The 14,347-nt window shown below is 37.2% G+C and overlaps 1 protein-coding gene across 1 annotated transcript in view; it reads left to right on the top strand.

Annotated features, from left to right (window-relative positions):
* nrg3a (neuregulin 3a) overlaps positions 1 to 14,347 on the top strand; it is a 442,303-nt gene that overhangs the window by 348,431 nt on the left and 79,525 nt on the right. The window lies entirely within an intron of this gene.

Consider the following 14,347-nt stretch of genomic DNA (forward strand, 5'->3'; position numbering starts at 1 on the left):
AGATATTCTAGATAGGTATTGTCCCTTTTGATAAGACTCAAATCTAAAACACACACCAATCAAAGTAACCACAAAAAGACCAATAAACCCAAAGTCAAAAGCAAAACCTCTAACAAAATTACTTGCTGAAAAACCAAAGAATTTAAAAAACCGAACCTGAAAGAAAAAGGTATCGAACGCACACCAGTAACACAAGCTTTCAAACACTCCTTAACAAGTATGGGTAATTAAGGAGATGAGCTTCAACTGTGTGGAGACATGAGGGAGAAAAGGAATCACACAAATGTTCTTTTCCCTTACAAACATGATAAGGAGGGGAATAAACAAGAAGAACCTTTGGCCCACAAAAAGAGAAAACTGAGCAGAAAAGCAACTAATACAGGAGCTAAAATAAATTAGAAACTAAAGTCAAACAGAATCTCAACAGAAAACTAGCCGCACTAGGAATTAAATGCACAACTAAAAAATCATAACTAATAAACTGAAACTTGACACAGAGCAGCACTATACAACTTGATGTTTTTGCTGCTTGTTTTTATTGTTTTTAAACTGTTAAATGTTTTCAGTTGCAATTTTTAATCATGTAAAGCATATTGAATTGTGTATGAAATGTTCTATACAATTACATTTGCCTTGTCTTGATAGCAAACATAAAATATACCCACACATTCATTGTGACAATTTCGATTTTGAATTTAGAGAGAGTTGCACATATTTAGAGTTTCAAATTTCCATGGGATTTTAAGATGGGATATTTTGGGGAACATTAAAAAATACAATATTTTTTATTGGAATTAACCAGAAATTGGGAGTAATTTTACATAATTGAGGCTGATATTTTAGAATGATACTGAATATATATATTACCAACCAGGGCCGGTCCTATGAAATTCTGGGCCGGGGAGCAAAACCATTGTGTTGGCCACCCCCACCACCACCACACACACACACACACACACCTTCACACACCCCCGACTAGCGACATCCACCAACTAGGGCTGGGCGATATGTCCTTGTTTTTTTTTTAATATCTCGATATTTTTAAGCTATCAAGTATGTCACGATATACGATATACAGTATATCTCAATATTTTGCCCTTGCCTTGAGATGATGCTCTGATGCATACAATTGAACCAGAATGGCAATGTTCAATATATATTGATGTTTTCTCTATGATGTAATTGGGGTTTCCCCTAACTATTATAGCATAACGTACCTATTGTTTTTTTTTTTTTCAGAGGCAAACCCTTAAAATAAGGTGTCAGTTAAAGCCACATGCCAAATGTCACACAGGAAACTTTATTAACATAAGTGTAGAGAACAATATAATAATTTATGAAACTAATTATGTGCATTTGTGCACATTTTAAAACAACTTCAGCTGACCAAAATGCGGTACAGTTTTTTGTATTAATACAATTAACTATCAATTATTGATTTATTATTACTGACAGTGAATTTTTCAGATACTATTATCAGAAGTATTATGATATAACCACTAATAACACACACACACACGCTGTAATGATGGCCTTCTAGGACTGTCCCTTTAAGGGAGCCATGGTAATGTAATGCCAGAGTTGAGTCAGACCTGTCTACTTCCTGATATGTACTGAGTGCATGGACAGAGCTTTATGTTATTTTTCTGTTACCGTCCCGTCTGAAACGACATAGACATCTTCCCCTGCTTACAATAAATGTGCAGTGTGATGGTAATGAGTTGTTTACAACGTCATCAACCCGCGGACATCTCTGAATCTATACAGCACGCACACACTCACTCACGCACACTGACACTCTGAAGCCAAACCATTTCCAAATTTAACCATTATTTTTTTTAAATGGTAAATAGCAGATTTGCACCTTTCCTCCCAGTTCATTACGCTACTGAAGTATATCAAAGTATTTAACGCCTCGATAGTATATGGTTTATATTCTTTTCAGCTAAGGTTAACTGTTTTCAGTACATCACAGTAAAGAGCTTAGAGGCCTTCATTTTTGAGTCAGTGTACCATTGAGATATATTTAAACTTGGGGGTCAAACAACAAGCTCCTTGTTTCACTGATTTGTAGGTTGTCTTTTTCTCCAACTATTTCTAGAGCAGGTTAACTGTTTTCAATACATCACAGTAAAGAGCTTAGAGACCTTCATTTTTGAGTCAGTGTACCATTGAGATATATTTAAACTTGGGGGTCAAACAACAAGCTCCCTGTTTCACTGATTTGTAGGTTGTCTTTTTCTCCAACTATTTCTAGAGCAGGTTAACTGTTTTCAATACATCACAGTAAAGAGCTTAGAGACCTTCATTTTTGAGTCAGTGTACCATTGAGATATATTTAAACTTGGGGGTCAAACAACAAGCTCCCTGTTTCACTGATTTGTAGGTTGTCTTTTTCTCCAACTATTTCTAGAGCAAGGTAATTTCATATATGGTGATGAGCTAAGGTTAAAGATCTGACCTGGTTGGATGACCTTTCTCTTGTCTATATAGGCACTAGCTTGTTGGGAAATGTTTAGAGTTTGTAAATTTCAACATGGGAGCTATAAGTTCCTTTGTTAGGAATCAAAAATACTGAGTTATTGTCCCATTTTGTCTTCCTAACAGTTGCATGTATTGTTGTGCACACAGTGCAACGTGAAAAGCTGAAATGGACTGCCTGTCGCAAACACAAAGAGAGCTGCTAATTTGATTGATCTAAGTACTTCTGTAGCCTCTTTAACATTCAGATGCTTTATGGAGATATGTACTGCCTGAGACAATCGGACAGAATAAGAAAGTCATCTAATCAGATAGACTGGGGGAGAATGATAATGCAGTGAGATAAGTGCTCTAAGTGGCAAAGTGTTAATACTTATAAAGAGAGGAAGTCAAAGAGTGGAAACGTGTGTGATAAAGATTTGGATTTCGAGCCTGATAATAGTTTCTTGGTCTTCTATTAAGATGACTGCGTAGCATGCAAAGCGGAACGCTGCTGTAGTGTGACATGACTATGTAATACTAAATAAAATGACTTCTCCTTAGCTGGAAGTCAAGGTTTTACCAACCTGTTCTTCATATAATGAGCTTGTGAATTATCATTATTATTTTCTCGTATTGTCTCATTTAAAAGAATGTTGTAAGAAACCATTAGTATTGCAAATAATCTTCATCTTTGACAAAAGGTAAAATTATTTTTTTTTTTAAAAATACATATAGAGAATAATACAGACAAAAGTAATTTGAAAAAATAATTAAAAAGATGACAAACTAGAAAAGAGTCAGGGATAAATAAACAAAAAACAAAGCACAGAAGGGATGAATTTTTAAAATATAAAACATTAAAATTAGCATAAAAACAGTAAAAGTGCAATAATAAAATAGTTCAAAAAATAAAGTTACAAGACTATAAGCATAAAAATTATAAAGCACTACATAAAAGCCAGACTGAATGAATAGGTTTTTAGCTTTCTAGCATTTAAAAATTGTAATATTCTCCGCTCCTCTCATATTCCGCCGTCTTGGAGCATAAAAACTGAAGGAGGACTCACCAAACCTTTTAGTTTTGCTCTTTGGAACAGCTAAAAAAGTACTACCAGAGAAAAACCTTCATAGTCCTATCCCACGTTCCAAGAAGAAGGAGCTAAAGAAATGGTCTTCATGTCAAGGTGCATGAGGCAAAACTAATAGGTTCATCGATATATTTTGGCTGATTTACTTTTTATGTACTCCACATGGATTTTTCACTCAGGCTGTGTTAGAAATGGCATACTCTGCACTATACACTACAAACCCAATGAATACTGTCTACTTTATACTATAAATACGATTAGGATGATGACCAATGATGACCGTTCCCACTGAAGTTTTCTAAGTCTGTTTGGCTGCATTCTATGTTGAACTGAATAAAACGGCAGGGTTTCCCAGTTAGGATTATGCATACACAATTATTATGAACATTTTTTCTTACGATTTTCATACCAGTAAGCACAATATTTGAAACATTAAGAAGACATTTAAAGCTGCTGGAGATGACAATTTCACTGTTTTGAGCAAATGATCTTTTATTTTTTGATCTATGAGGCCTACACTATGGCTGTGCTTGAAATGGCACACATACTATAGCCTACACTACAAACTCAATGAGTGTATACTGTCTACTATATAGTGTAATTAGTATGGTTAGGATGGTGACTATTCCCACTGAAGTATACTTCCAAGTTTCCCAAGATGCATGTTGAACGACAAAAACCTGAATCGCACTGAAGCTAAATATCTCTGTTGATTCTCCACCTTTGAAAGTTCTGGAAACATTTTAAGTGAGAAAGTGACCAAGTAGAATATCAACATGTGGTCATGTGATCCATAAAACTCACGGAAACACTTCATTCCGACGTTTCGGAGATTTTTGGAGACCCTCCATTGTGCTTCTAACAAAACTTCCGGTTCATTTCAAAACAAGAGCCTTATTCACAAAAGTGTTCCAAACTAATGGACGACAAGAAGAGATGCTTTTGTTTTGAAAAGGGGATGTTTGATTTTTAGCTTGAAGCACATCATTTAAAAGGCATAAATGCACAGGCTTATAGAAGGGAAGATGGCATGTTTTACCTTTTTTTAGAGATTCATTTGGAGCTGTTATTTGTGAGTCTTCTGTGACTTGTTGCATCAGGGCGATTGGGGTCCATTGCCAATTCAAGCCGCAGGGCAGGAAACAACCTAGACACACGGGGGACACTCACAGGCACACACACCATGACATCTGACGTATATATCAGAGCCTCTGATTTTTCACACCCACTAAAGACCGTGACATGATTCAGCCCACAGTCGGAAAAAAAAACTTCTTTTAAACCATTTCAATGCCAGCATGTAATATTTATATTCTGCCAAAGGTTAGCAGTGTCCTCTAAACCACCCTAACTTTTTACCGCACCGCAGCACTTTAGTTCAAACAGTGGGGTGACAATTACAAACTGTAAAAAAACTGCAGGATAGCTGTGGGAAAAAGCCAAGTTTCCTCTGACTAACAGAATGATCACAGAGAGGCATCGTAAACGTGGTGGTGGAGCTCAGGATCCGGATCACTGACAGGGCAGAGGAGGAGGGATGACTCGGAGATACACACGGGGGCGGGAAGTATGTATTAAGGCAGGAATGGAGCTCAGTTTGGTTCCAAGGAAATGAAATGAAGCAAATGGTGAAAATTAATTTTATTATGATTCATGCAGCACCAAGAACATTTCACCAGTCGACCCAAACGTCTAAACTAAAATTGTAGGTTAAATTGAGCGTAGTTTTAGGATTTAAAATGACAGAAATTAGAAATATTAAAGGTGTCTGTTCAAAATCCTGGACATGTGCTCTCATGGACAATTTTGAAGATTCCTTTCTGTTTTACTCAGTAGTTCTCGACTGGTCTAACTTTAAATCATTCATTGCCAGTCATTTTCAGAATTTCTACGCCCCTCAGTGCCAGCCGTTTTAGAGCATTTTCACTGATCCCACAGAATATTTTTTACTATGACAATCTGAATTCTGACACCAGATTCTGAAAGATTAAAGTCACTAATTTCATCAGGAAAAATTTTGTTTCGTTCTTCCGTAATTGCTTTTGTGACACCTCAACATTACTTTCCTTCTACAAAACTACAAAAACAACACTGACACGGGGCTTTTGATGGCAAAATTATTATTATTTTGCTATCTAGGTCAGAGATGAATGAATTTCTTACTGTATTTTGGCCGTCCTCCAAGTCTCTCCCCCATCATTCTTCACACACGCAACGTCCTCCTCCTCCTCCTCCGTGTGTCACCGCTTGCCCTGTTTTTTGATCGTTTTCTCTCACCATCGCGACGCTCTCAATAGTCCACTTAGTTCCACACATGCTCTGGTTGAGTGTGTGCTGCTGTGAGCTGCTGGGAACTTCAGCATCAACTCTCGTAGCGCCATTTTCTGTCTGGTAAACTCCTTTCCTCTCCCTCTGAGCTCTGCCCATCACGACTGATCTCTCATCCAAAGGTGCACTGCTGCCACCTACATGTCACCTATTGTTTTGCAATCTGGCTCACAGTTGAATGTTTTGCTGTGTTTTGTATCTGCTTATTTTTGTATATATTCGTAGTTGTTAAATGTGTTTCTGGAGTAAATTTGTGTATTTTTGTTTTCATTTTATGCATTTTTTTATTTTGTATGGTTTTTAGGTCATTTTGAATGGTTTTTGGGTAATCTTGTGCGTTATTGGAGTAATCTTGTGTGTTTTTGCATTAACTTAGTGTGTTTACTTATGGGGCTGCGCAAAACTAAACCGAGGGCTGCTTTTGGCCCCTGGGTGTGTCTGATCCATAGGTCTCTGAATTAATCATGACCGAATAAAAGTTACTCAGTAAACCTTTGGATTACTATAGATCTTTTCTGCCATTAGTGAAGATTAACATGCTGCTTATATTGTGGATATGCATGTGTTATTCGCTGCCCTCAAAACCTGTGGGAGTTCCTTCAGTCAGGCTAAGCATGCAGTCCCAGATGCACTTCAGTCCGTCTGTGTGGGGATAAAAAGAAAGGCAAACCTTCCCCGTTTTCAGGGCAAGTTGAGTTTTTATTCCATTTGTCTGTCCCACCAAGAGATGCAGGATGTAATGAAAGCACGCACAGGAAAGAGAGCGAAAATGAGTCATATCTAATGTCATTAAAGTAAAAAAAGTAATCACCTTAGGCCTGCTTTGAAGTGTGTGCTGTCGATAGTGTTTGCTTGTCTGCAGGTGTGATTGAACAAACCATGCAGAAAGTTGCTATTAAAGTCGAGCAGACGTATTGGATTGCATTAGCGTCTGAAACATCAAACACAAAGTATCAAACCTGTTTTCAAAACCTCATGACCTCAATCGAGCTGGCTTTTAATATTCTTTAAAATGTCTGAAGATCTTTGAGGTTTGGGGTAAAAAATGTTATTAATTCGTATCAGAAGATTTGTCTTTCTATTACCTCAACTTTGGCGACAATACCTTTGAAAAGAACGAGATCAATGCTAGAAACACACACACACACACACACACACACACACATTGAAACGTTCAGTAGTCAATAACTTTCTGTCTGGTTTTAGGTAATAACATGTTCTCCTGGCTATTTTAAACCATGTTTTTTAATGGAAGTGGTCAGTCATCTGCTAGGAGAATGGTCCATAATGTGAAGATCATTCAACTAATCTGTCACAGTCTCACAAAAGCTATGTGGCATATTTCTTTCTAATGGATCATTGAGTCACGCTGTACTGCAGCCACATCGCCCAAATAGTTGTTTGGATCCCTGACGTATCTATGATGTTTGACATCCGTAAACGGCGTCATTATTCTATTTGTGTCACATCTTTAATGTCAGAGGGGAAGAAGCAGCGAACATAAACAGAGCTTTCCTTCTCTCTTTTTTCCACTCGCACAGGTTGCGTTGCACAAAGCTTTTCACATTTATCTTCATCACTTGTTTGTATCTTCAAATGGGAAAATTATGCATAAACTCTGGCCATGAGGAGGAGGCACGAGATTGGTCGTTCCTCTCAGATAAGGTTTGACATCCCTGTGTTGGCAGGATTGAGAAATGCGACGATCATACAAGTCACAAAAAGGAACTATCAGCAAAGAGTGAATACTAAAACTCAATAAAAGGTTTTAACAAATTGAGAGTTTTGTATCCACATTTGCAAAGACCAGCCAAAATATTTTTAAAAATCCCAAATTTCCCCCAAAAAAGAAATTTGCTTTGGATGTGTCTCGAGATCTATTCAGATGTGACCTCAGATTCTGTCATTAAACATGGGAAATTATGTAAAACAATTCAAGTAAAGACACGTTCACACCGGCAAATCCTGGCTAACCTTAATCGCTCTAGGGTTCATTTCACTGGAAACTCAGCTTGGTTTGGCACAGTGTAGCAAGTCGACGAGTCAGTAACTGCGTTTCCACTACCTTTGGAAATGCGCAAAATTTAAATAGCGCTGTAAAAACTTGTAATGGAAAAACTTGAATTCTGAAAAAACACGCGCAAAAAAGTTATGTTTATATGAAAAGGTTTTTTTACATTTCGATGTTGAAATGTGTCGCAAAAACGCAATGGAAACACTTTTTCCTGTGACAGTACCTGGTCACATGATCTTTGAGAAAACATGGCGTGGTACGTGTGGACAGAAGAGGAGACTGAGACATTTCTTAGCGTTATACTTAAAAATTATTGGTGCCACATTAGACAGCAAGCAACAAAGGAAGACGGAGTATTATATGGAGGTTTGCAGCGTTTGTCTTCCTTCAGCGAAATATCGAGGGATGAGAATCCACGGGCGTTACGAGGCTACAAAACAACCTTCAATGGAAACACTTTCAAAGCTTTGTCAACATTTAGAAATATTGCTTTGCTTTGCAAAAATCTGTAATGGAATCACAGCTAGTGACTCACTGCACCTTTATTTGGTCACTGATTTTTGCTGCTGAAAATCACATCAACAGTGTACGATTTAAGTTTTTGATTGATATTTATTTGTTCTTGGCTGTCGCCGACATATGCAATACAATACAAATAATAAACATTCATTTTAACAACCAAAAATAGAATAGGCTGAAGCAGTAACTGCTTATCAGAGCTCATCCTCAAACAGCATTACAAAAACAATAGAAACCACTCAATGGCCACGGTTACGTAATGTTTTTTAATTCAGAATTAGTTATTCCGAATTAAATCATTCGGAATTAAAGTGTTCTGCTTCGTGTTTACATGGAAATAGTAATTCCCGAACTGATGTTTACATGGAAAACCGGTTTATTCGGCTTTAGTTAATTCGGCTTTAGGTCTGGGAGTTGGGAAGGCTCTGATTGGACAGGGGGCGAATTAAGTTTAATTCAGAATTAAATTAGCATTAGGAATTAAGTGTTTACAAGGTCAGGTTAAAGAGGAATCAACTTTTATTTTGCTTTAAAGAGGAATTAAAGCCCCCATGTAAATGTGGCTAATAGCAGCGCTATTCATCAACTTATCAACTTGTTTGAATAGATGCAAAAAATTTAGTTTTTTAAAGAATTTTTGAACATAGACAATAAACTCATTAACTTAAAGTAATCCTCACGATCATTCCAAACTTTAACACCATTAAATTTACAGCGGATCTTGTAAATGAAGGGGTTTTTCTCAGTTTGGAGTGATTTTTGAAAGTGCAAACTAACGTTAATCAAAGTTTTTCAACGTGTGTAAACAAATGGATTCATGGAGTTTTACATAATTGTTCTTGTACAGATATTACATTTTGTATAAGTCCATGTTCTGTGAAAATTAGAGATGCTCAAAATGATGCATGTGATCCATTTATAATAAATGAAGTGTATGCATGTCTGTCTTTGATTACCAGTGTTTTAGTTTCACACTGCTTTGCTGAAACTCTTCATCCTCTGGCTGGAATATATTTATATTTCTATAATATCCCTTTATTCCACACTGCTTTGTACATCTGAGTGGGATTCATTTGAACACACGCTCACTCTCTTTCACATGCTTGTTTTTTTCCATAGCTTGAGCTTTAATTAAGGATGGCAGCGCTAATTAGAAGCATGCCTCCAACAGTATCGGATTCAGTCCTCCGAGCGTCATGTCGCAGCAATCCACTGTGGTTTTGATGTGTGCCTGGAAGAGAAAAGGCAAACAAAAAGCCGAGCTTCTGGGTTACAATAACTAAACGCGCTACGACACGATAAAGGATTTTCAAAGTTGTTTTTTTTTTTTTTTTTGGTGCCGCTGCTGGCGACACCGACGTCAAGACGAGTCTTTGCAGCTGTGCATTAGTCTATCTCGGCTTTTTTTTTTCAATGCTTCCCATTTCGTGACGACTCCTTAATGAGCGCTGCACTGTCACTTTTTAAGCCTGTGTCCTTTCAGACACAAAGGTCAACGCCTTGCATAGTGTAACAGTATTCTAGCAGGGAAGTTAATTGACCAAACATCTTGTGCAAAGAAAAGTCCAGCTGTATTCCAAAAAGACATGCTGACGTCTTTGTTTCTGAGTGGAGAATATAATCCGAATCCAAGACACGGAAATGCTCTCAAGGCCCGGCCCGCTGAGAAAGACCATGGTGGGCAAACTGAGGCCAACTCAGAGATCAAGCTACAAAAGCCACATGTGGTTCCTTAACATCCTTCTCTCTTCCGCCTGCTTTTTAAAGATTTAAATCATCACCCAAAATCTAAATTAAAGGGTGGATGTCAAGTAATTTTACATTATATATCATACAATAATTTAAAAAAAAAAAACATTTTAAAAATAAAAATAAATTAAGATATATTTTACAAATAAAAATAAAATTAGATACATTTAAAAAATAAAGTAAAATACATTTAAAACATAAAAATAGTTGATAAATAAATACATTATTTAAATATAAAATCTCAAAACAGCCAGAAAATAATAAAATACATTGAAAAAAATAAATGTAAATATTTAAAAAATGTTAAATAAAATAAGACATTTTAAAAATTAAATGAATTACATTTAAAACATAAAAAAAATTTGAAGGCAACAAAATATAAAACATTTTAAGATATTTCGGAATAGAAATCCCCGTTTTGATTTTTTTTAGTTTTTACCATGAACACATGGAAGAGCAGTTAATGTCCTTTTGCTAGTGACTAATGGGAATCCAAATAAATAAATAAATCTACATTATTGATCATCGTCAATTAAAACGCAAGCTGACTAACACGTAATGTTTTGTTCCAGGAAACTCAGAATTTCTGAGTCGAATATTTCCGATCTCTGATTTCAACAGAGTTCAGTGACAGCTTATGGAAATATCTCAAACATGACTGACTGCTGCAATGTTCGATTTTTTTCCCGACGTTACGTCACGTCACTGAGTTGGTGCTCCGACTTCAGGTGGCGTTCCAAGTCACTTTTTTAAGTAGGAGGTCGGAAAATCCTAAATTAAGAGTTGCTTAGAATGCAGCATCAGATCATGTTGTTTAGTCTTGTTTCATCATGTGAGAATTCTGGCTTGAAGGAAGAGAAGGTGTGTGTCTGTCTGTGTCTGTGTGTGTTGAGGTTCATTGAGCTCACACACGCAGTATGTGATCAAAACTGCTCGATGCCTGATTTTTTTTGTCTTCATGTCTGAGATTTGGAACATATAAAAAAAATTCTTCAGAGTTAGAAAATCCTTCTGTGTGTGTGTACCCCGTTTAAGATAGAAAAACCTGAAGTCTAATGGTACGTTCACACCACACGCATCGAAAGCGTCAGGTGTACATTCACAATATATGGTGGAGGTACTCCTAGGAGTGTCTAGAGGTCCTGCTGTGCGTCCCCGCGCCTCCTGTGCTGCGCGTTTTGAAAATTTACACCCAGCATCCGCCGCGTGTTTTGAGATTTCATTTGACCTGTGTTCAGCGCATCCAAAGCGGCCGACGCTAGAGTTGGGATTGTTAAAGTTTTGGTGCATATCGCGACGCGTCAACCAATCACGGACCGAAGACAGATGGACAGGCGCTCTTCTGCTGGAATAGAGCACCTGTGGTTGGTGTCCTGGTAGGAGATGCGAGCGCCGATGCGGGTCAGCAGGTTGTCAAACTGGGCACAGGAGAGACGGAACTCGCATTGAAAGCGACTCTCGTCCGACTCTGGAGAAACGGCGCTGAGGCCCCCTTCGACAACGTTGTCTGGCTTTATTCATCAAATAAAGTCAAGCCACTCTAAACCAATGAACGGGAGTCGGAGGTGGCGTGTTCAGCAAGAAACTCCAAACTTTATTCCCCATTCAGCCACATTTCTCTATAGCCCTCTGACATCACAGTGCACACCAAAATACATCCGACCAGAAACACCACCTTTTCAACACAATAATGTTCACCACCACTTCACAGTCACTGGGTGAATTATGAACGAAACTGATCGCCACAATATCATTCAATGTATAAACACCACCAGCAACAGAGAAGCCCCGCCCCTAAACACATTCAACGTGCTCTCTTCCCAACTTGTTTGGACGCGCTTCCAGATTAATTAACAACATGTAAATAAATATCAGTCCTTCCTTGGTATATGGAAATCCCATTTTTTGCATCCTGTAATGTGTTCTATGAAGAACCTTATATTGAATTTATTGAATACCTACTCAATACCCAAAAGCAGACAGGGGTTGGTATTATACCATCTGTTAGAATGGCACTGTAATTAATAAAGAATAAAATACCTAAAACTCTTATCTTTAATAGAAATGGACATGTTTTCAATAATTACATCATAAATGATTTTAATTGAGATAAAACGTAAAGTAAGTACAATGTTTCCGATGCTAATTAAAAACGATATAGTGCTTCCTGCTCGGTGTCTGCACAGCACAACACCGTGTTCATTAGAAAGTAATATTGTGACAAGTGTTTTCTGATGCAACTCCTATGCAAACAACTTGCCATTTTGGAGTGCCAGAGCTAATTAAAACTTTTAAATAAGGGAAGTGTTGTTCAAAGCAGCGGAGGCGTTTCAGGTTGGCCTTCAAAGTCCTCTCTGCCTCACAGCTGTGTTTCTCTTTTTTTTTTTGTTTTGAAAATCAAGCTTTTTTTTTGTTTGCAGTGGAGGGAAAAAAGAATCCCTTGACAGTTCACTCAAATCCTGAATGAATGTCGTTCTGCACTGAGTCGCTCCTTCCACAGTAGCTCAATCTGTCTAGCTCCACTTTAATTCACATCACATTGACTTAAGTACAATTATGATGTAAACATTGTTGTAATCGTAATTGAAAAAATGTGTTGCCATTGTAAATGTAATTGAATTGCCATTTAGTTAAGATAATGGCTTTGCATTTGTAATTGGCATATGAAAACTGAACTTAACTTAATTAAACATAAAACTGGGGAACAATGTTACCGTTCTATGGTTTACACATGCGTTGTTAAAATAATTCAAGAAAATAAAAAAGAGTAAAATAATTTTCATAAAAATAAAAATAAAATATGTTTCATATCAAGTATACATGTTACTTCTCTTACGGATAATTTTAACAATTAAAAAAGAAAATTTAAAATGTAGGGGTATACTGACTCAAAAAAGGCTCAGACGCCCACACCAAAAACATTAACAGCAATATTTTATTTCTAACAAGGTAATCAAAATTTGAGGAACAAATGGATAATAATAATGGGGTTTTTTGTGTATTTTACAGCCGAATTAAGACAAAACTGACTCGTTATCATAAGAAATGCTAACAGGAAGCTAACACAAGAGGATTTAATGTTAATTTTTAAAGGCTCAGTAATTGTGATTTATAGTAATTGAAATTTAGTAATTGAGATCGTAAGTATAATTGACTTTTAGAGGAAAATATTAATTTAAATTTTGATTGGAAAAATGCCAGTCAATGTCATCGTAATTGAGTTGTAATTGAACATGGATAATTTATTCTGTAATTGTAATTGTATCACATTGCACTCTGACCTTAAAACATTTGACTCTTCCCCACTCCTTCCATTGTCTTACCCTGACTCCCTCTTCCCTGTTCCCTCCCCCCTCACCTGTGTAACACTGCCATCTTTTTTGATATTCTCCTTTTAATAAAGTGTTCCCTACACTTTCTTCGGGAGGGCTGGTGATGTTTACAATTATGCAATGAAACACATTCATTTATTTAATTGCAATAACAAAATATGCATTGTTGTCGCTCACTGTGGATGTTGGATATCTGCACTTTAACTCTCTTGAATTCCATTTTCCATTTTGTGAAGTTGATTTCAAAGCACATAAGCTCAAGTGTTTTGTTCCGCGTAGACCTGAATGTACTCTATTTCCTGCTGCAGCTATAGACGGACCGCGTGCTGTCAGCTCATCAGCCCAGATGCAGACAAATTGAAGGAGTGTCTGTGAAACACAAAGCCACAGGGGTAAATTGAGACAGAATGGAAATAGGGACACAGAAGTGGAGACGGTGACCAAATGATTGGTTTGAATATTGAAAAAGGATGTTTGACAAACTTTTTCTATTTTATAAGTTTGGTGTTTCATCACCGTGTGTGAGACTTTGTTACTCAGGAGGACGAGAACAGCGAGAGTGAGGTACGAACGCCCTGCGGCAAAGATTGATATCCCTGCTAACTGCAGCACCCAATTAGGCTAAACTGTAAGTGTGCACACATGCAGTGTTTCAGCATGTGTGCTATCTCTACACTCAATAAGACAGGGCTACACATATAGTTAGTTGATGAGCAGACATTTTTCTGTGCTGAAAATCTGAAATAAAAACGCATCCTAGACACGTGTTGCCTTTTTTTTCTCGGACGTTCTCTGAAGGGCACCTCGAGCACATTGAGGAATTCATTACCTGCTTAGTGATTAATGACCGCGAC

Source organism: Gouania willdenowi, chromosome 15 (assembly GCF_900634775.1).
Source record: "Gouania willdenowi chromosome 15, fGouWil2.1, whole genome shotgun sequence".
Classification (NCBI taxonomy): domain Eukaryota; kingdom Metazoa; phylum Chordata; class Actinopteri; order Blenniiformes; family Gobiesocidae; genus Gouania; species Gouania willdenowi.